Source organism: Hydra vulgaris, chromosome 03 (genome assembly GCF_038396675.1).
Source record: "Hydra vulgaris chromosome 03, alternate assembly HydraT2T_AEP".
In the NCBI taxonomy this organism is placed as follows: Eukaryota; Metazoa; Cnidaria; class Hydrozoa; order Anthoathecata; family Hydridae; genus Hydra; species Hydra vulgaris.
Window position 1 is genome coordinate 3,259,395 of NC_088922.1, and position 6,102 is coordinate 3,265,496.

The following is a 6,102-nucleotide window of genomic DNA, read 5'->3' on the forward strand; positions in this document are numbered from 1 at the left end:
GCTATATTAAAATTTTTTGAAGTAAAAAAAAAATGACTTTTGCCTGAGCATGGAGAAAAGGTTGATTTTTTAAATTACAAAATGCATCGAATAATTGTTATTTAATTGTTAATAGACTAATATCTTGTAATTATATTATTCACTCATTCGTACTAAGTAATTTTATTACACTTTAAAGTTCAAATTAATGTATAGTTTATAATTGAATTTTATAGTTTATTAGGTTTGATTAAATAGCAGCATTTATTCATTTACTAAATAGTAATTACTAAACGCTTATTAATTAGCGAAATGTTTTCTATGTAATTTAAAGTTCAAAATCTAATTCAAACTTCAAAGACCAATGCCCAAATGTTAAGCTCCATGGATTTAAAGCTCAAATTAGAATATTCAATGTATAAATATAAGTTATTATTTACATTTTCTCAGTAAGTGTAAAGTCAATATATGTATATATATATATATATATATATATATATATATATATATAAATATATATATATATATATATATATATATATATTTATATATATATATATATTTGTATATATATATATATATATATATATATATATATATATATATATATATATATATATATATATATATATAAATATATATATATATACATATATTTAGAATATTTATAAAAATAAGATAATTTTTAAAGTTTTTACATAATTGAAAAAGTAGTTTGTTTATTTACGCTTACATTTAGGAGATATAAAATATGCAAATTGATGAATATTTAAAATAACACTATTAATAACAATAAAAAAAGGCGAATAATAAAAATAAATAATATAACAAGTTGTTTAAAAAAAGTTTATTTATGTGATGATGTAAGTATAAAAAGATGCAAACTCAGCATCTGCTAAGGTTGTATCTCTTTATTGAGATCGACACTTTTTTCTCTATAAATCTCAAAACCGCCCTTGTACGGAATACTGTTGCCATATATGGGGCGGATCTTCTAATGATGCCCTTTTTCTTTTAGACAAGGTACAAAAATGCATTCTTGTGCCATCTACTAAAATTCATTCTTGTGTGACTCGTCATTTAGTTAAGTCTCATCCTTTTTCTATGACTGTTCCTAAATGCTTCAAAACCTCTTATTCTTCTTGTTTTTTTCTTCGAACATCAGTTCTCTGGAATTTACTTCCCTCATCTTGTTTTCCTAATTCATATAATTTGAATCTAACAAGTTGTCTGTCAATCGTTATCTTGCTTTACAGTCTTCATTTTTTCCCTTCCAGTAACTTCCAACTCTAATAATGGTTGCTTGCAGCCATGTTAGAAGCAAAGATGTTAAAACAAAAAGATATTTGATTTTGAATGGTTCTCAGGTTTAAGTTGTCTCTTGTGCGGCACTTTCTTGTGCAACACCTTGCATTTCGAATTTTTAAAGTAATACCATTTATTAACTTAATGAAGCTTTACCTGAAGTTTTACAGCACTAGTTACACTTGACTTGTTTGCTGCTGCTGCTGTTGTCGAAGTCGTTGGTGTTAATTAAATTTGTTATTAAAAAATGTGCTTTTTTGTTGTTGTTTTATATTTTTTATTTTGACAAAAATTAATGGTATCAATATTTCTTTGTAACTTGAGTACATGAAAACGAAAGTTTGATTCTATTTGAAAATTATTGTCTGCAGTTTTATATTTAAGCCAAAAAACTCTCTCAAAGCAACTTGCATGCACACTCAAGCACACTCTAGTACACAACATGCACACTCAAGCAGTATTTTATTATTATCTTAAATGGCGTAGCTAAAGAACACCTCAGTTAAAATTTTAAAGAAAACATTGTTAAAAATAACAGTAGATGAAAATATAACTATTTCTAAAATATTTTAAATTTTACAAAAATTGTGATGGATACACATTAGCATCACTTAGTATAATATATAAAGAAGTTTATAGTTGTATTTTATACAATAAATCAACTCATTCAAATCTTATATTCTTCATAAGTGGATGCTAAATTAATTGGCTTTGCGTATCGTGTTGCCTCCTCGTACGAAGGTAGAATATGCAAACATAATTGCGATGATTGAATAACTAATTCTTGAAACGGTTCAATAACTGGTGAAAGTGCATTTTGGTTGCATGATAGATGATCTTCAGATGGCAGAATTATTTTTGTAGGTTTATAACAATATGTAGAATCATCTTTAAGAGAATTGCATGGGTATGAAGGTTCTAAAGTAATATTTAAAAAATATTGTTTTTTTTTTAGAATTAAAGTTAAGAAAAATTATACAAATTTGATAAAAATATATTGAGTTTTTTACATTATAAATCATAAAACAAAAGATTCCGTATTCAGGAAACATTTCCATGGAGGCAGTCCCACACTCCACGGTTTATACTGTAATTCAATGGTGGAGCGGAAGTGTCTGTGCTTTCCTTTTGCAGGAATATTTATGTATTATTCATATAATATTCAATTAATTTAACAATTAGGGTACGAGATTAAATATTTAAAACTAGGAGATTGCGAAAAACAGCGTGGAAAAAACTTTTGTAAAGAATTTGTAAACTATTACTATGTTTTATATAAGAAACATTTTTGCAAAAATCAAGCTTTTTTATGAATAATAAAAAATGATTTCTTGATTTAACCAAACTTTTGTTTCAATTTTTTTAAATTAACTTTTTAAAAAACCACTATTTTTAAACAAAAGTTCCAAAATTCAACAACTTAGAAATTTTTTTCACTGATCAATATATTAAACGGATCTCCTCAGAAAGTTCCTTTTTTTTTGAAGCAATTTGTTTTAGCCATTTTCATATTCATAGTTCCGCGGATCAAATTTATTTCAAGAATTATTGTAAAATAATGAACCATTTTTTTTTTAAAGAGATGAATTATTTATATAAATTGAATAATTATTTAAAGTTCTATAATAAATAGGATTTTAAAAAATTCTTTAAAAGCTAAAAAAAATTATAAACTATTTTTATTGCTATTAATTAATGTAAGTACAAATTATGTAATTTACTATTTTCAATATATTCAAAATAAATGCAACTTTCCTTCTTTATTCAGTTGTTAGAGAAAGTATAAAATTCTTCATCAAAGAATCTCTAATAAAGAATCTTTTAAAAACAAATATGTCTTATAACATTTCTTACGATTCGTTTTTTTGACAGTTTTCACACTATAATACTTGTATATTAATATAATTTCAACGTTATTTCTTTTTTCAAACTAAAGGCAATTCAGATGACTTCAGACACGTGTTTTTCAGAACTGTATATTTTAAAATTTTATCGAAAGTTTAGAACACATTTAGAGTATCTTGTAACCTAAAATCTAAGTTAAGACTATCATGAGCTGTTTTTTGATGAGTACCATGACTACCAAGAGTCGTTTTTTGGTTCAAATTGTGCATTAGGAAGCATTATTCCATTAGGACAACAAGCCATTCCTGCATATATATGACTTTTAATTTAGAGTTAGGATTATATTACGGCATTAAAAACATGTTAAAGTAAGCTAGAAAAAGAAATATAGTGTGGTATCAAAAAATGACGCTAGCATTTGTTTGTTAATTGACTATACCTCTTCTGATATAATTACCAAAGATGTACCATACAAAACAAAAAACTAAAAAACTACAAAAACTAAAAGTGCTTCAACGAGTAACTTTGATCTTAGACATTTAAGAAAATTTGATAACGTTATACTTTATTTTCTTAAAGCAGAAAAATAATCCAGATGTTAATTAAACATAGCAAAGCGTTCAGTAGAAGGATTTTGTAAAATAAAACAAGAATTAATCCCACTTTTTCTGATGTTTTATCAACAATTAGTAACTTGAACACTTTTAAAACTCAACACATTTGCAACATATACTTTTTTTTTTCAATTAAAAACCAAACCAATATCTTTTTAGAAAAAAAATCAAAGATTTTGTCACTATACTTTTCCAGGTAGAAAGAGTGTATGGTGGAGCATCGAATATTTTGAGTTCTCTTTAATTTTTTCCTTACTTTTCTAAACTTTAGAAGAGCTTCATATTTGCTCTATAAGGAAAAGAAAACAATTTTTTGACCATTCAAAACATTCGAAGTTTGAAAAAAAAGTTCAATAGTTTCATGAGTACGTCATACGTCAGAAGTGTTGAACAATCAGTTTACAGGTATATCTTATCAACGGAAAATCAATTAGAAATTTGAAAACCAATTTTCGAAAATCAATGTTCAATGTGTTCAATGGAAGTTTGAAAACAGTTAATAATCCTAAGCACAAAAAAGAAAGTATAAAAATATTTTTTTTACTATAAAAAAACATTAGTTACATTGCAAAGAAAAGTTTTTTTTATGCGAATATAAAATAACAAAGAATTGAGAAGCATATACTTAAGTTCTACTTTAAACTAAAAAAAGCCCTTCTAAAAAAAGACTTTTTCTGATTATAATTTGCTTTAGCAACCATTAACAAAACTTGAAAGTTATGAAATGTGTAGAATTTGTTTAAACACTTTTTTTATGCTGCTATTTTGTACTTTTTATATTTTTGCTTAAAAATTTTGAAAATATTTTTTATAAGTTATTAACTCTAGTCCCTAGACTGCACATATGTCTGATATTTAGTACAAACTTGTTGTGATAATTGGTACAGGCTTGTTTTCACATTTGGTACAGGCTTGTTATCATATTTGGTACAAGCTCTCTGGTATTTGGTAACCCTCCACCTTTTGAGTTTGTTTGAGCTCTCTACCTTTTAATGAGTTTGTTTTAAAAAACTAGAAAATACGTATTTTTTTTTGTTTTAAATATTAAAAGATTTAAAAGATTTTTCTGTTTTTTTAACATTTAAAAACTTTGATTAAAACCTTGATTAAATTAAAAATACTCGATTAAACATTTATAAAGTTTGTTTATTCATATATTTACCACCTGTTACTTTGTCAAATGTTGTGTTTGTAAGTTGCGAATTAACTTGATGTTCTTCATTTCTTTTAACAGGTATTTCATTTTGAACTTTTCTACTCTTACTTATTCTTATATCACCAGATAAAAAACAATTACATACAAGAAAAGCAGCAGAAACTATTACAAGTATTGCACCAACAATACCGAACGTATTTTTACATAACAATAAAATTCCCATGATAAAAGTAATTAGTTCTACAATTAAAACAATAATCAAGCATTTAAAATTGCACATATCTTTCAACAAAAATAGCCTTAATATAAGAACTTTGTTAACAATTGCATTTAGTTCAGCTTCTCTACCGAAAAGATTTATCTAACTACATTACCTAACAAATATTTTGAAATCAAAGTATTGCATTGATGTTATTCTTTTAAAATTTGGTGACTGTTAAACTGAGGAGGTGTCAGAAATTCAATACGTTTAATATATTATTTAAAAGATTTTTTTTCAATACAACACATACGTTGATGCAAGTCACATCTGCTTAAATGGTTTATTGCTCCAAAAATTGTAAATCTATAAAAAAATAAAGAATAAACTTTTTTTAATTAAATGCAATTTATTTTAAATAAAAAATTACATTTGTTATTATAATACCCATGATCTCATTTCATAAACTTCACCAGCTAAAATCCTAACATTTTATAACATTAACAGCCATAGTCCTAATTTTTCATATCTTTAACACCTATATTTTTGACATTTTATATCTTTAACAGGTATAATCCTGACATTATATATCTTTAACAGGTATAATCCTGACATTATATATCTTTTACAGTTATAATCCTGACATTAAATTAAGGCATAAAATTAGCCTATTAGTAAATAATCCAGCACTTTGTTGAATAAAGTATTTAGCTTTTAAGTCAAAATGTGGTAATTATAATTTATTTTTTTTCTTTCAAAAAATTAAGTTTTTGGTATATTATTATTTTTCTATTTTAAAAACATTTTTTTCGCTTGTTTTTGTTATCACTCTTTGAAGTTTGTATATTTTTAAATGTTTGTATACTTTTAAATATTTCTAATAAATGTAAAATTAATTAGTTTTACATTTATTAGAAATAATTAAGAGTATACAAACATTTAAAACATGCAAGTTATGTAACAAATGCAAATATGCTAAAAAATTTTCTAATTGAGCCATATAA

General features: G+C 24.7%; 1 long non-coding RNA gene across 1 annotated transcript; it reads right to left on the bottom strand.

Moving 5' to 3' along the window:
• Positions 1-1,793: 1,793 nt before the first annotated feature.
• LOC136077620 (uncharacterized) lies at positions 1,794-5,542 on the bottom strand. Its single transcript, XR_010637125.1, has 2 exons — positions 4,909-5,542; positions 1,794-2,202 (listed from the first exon to the last, which is right to left on the bottom strand). It is a non-coding gene; the product is annotated as an uncharacterized LOC136077620 (long non-coding RNA).
• Positions 5,543-6,102: the final 560 nt, after the last annotated feature.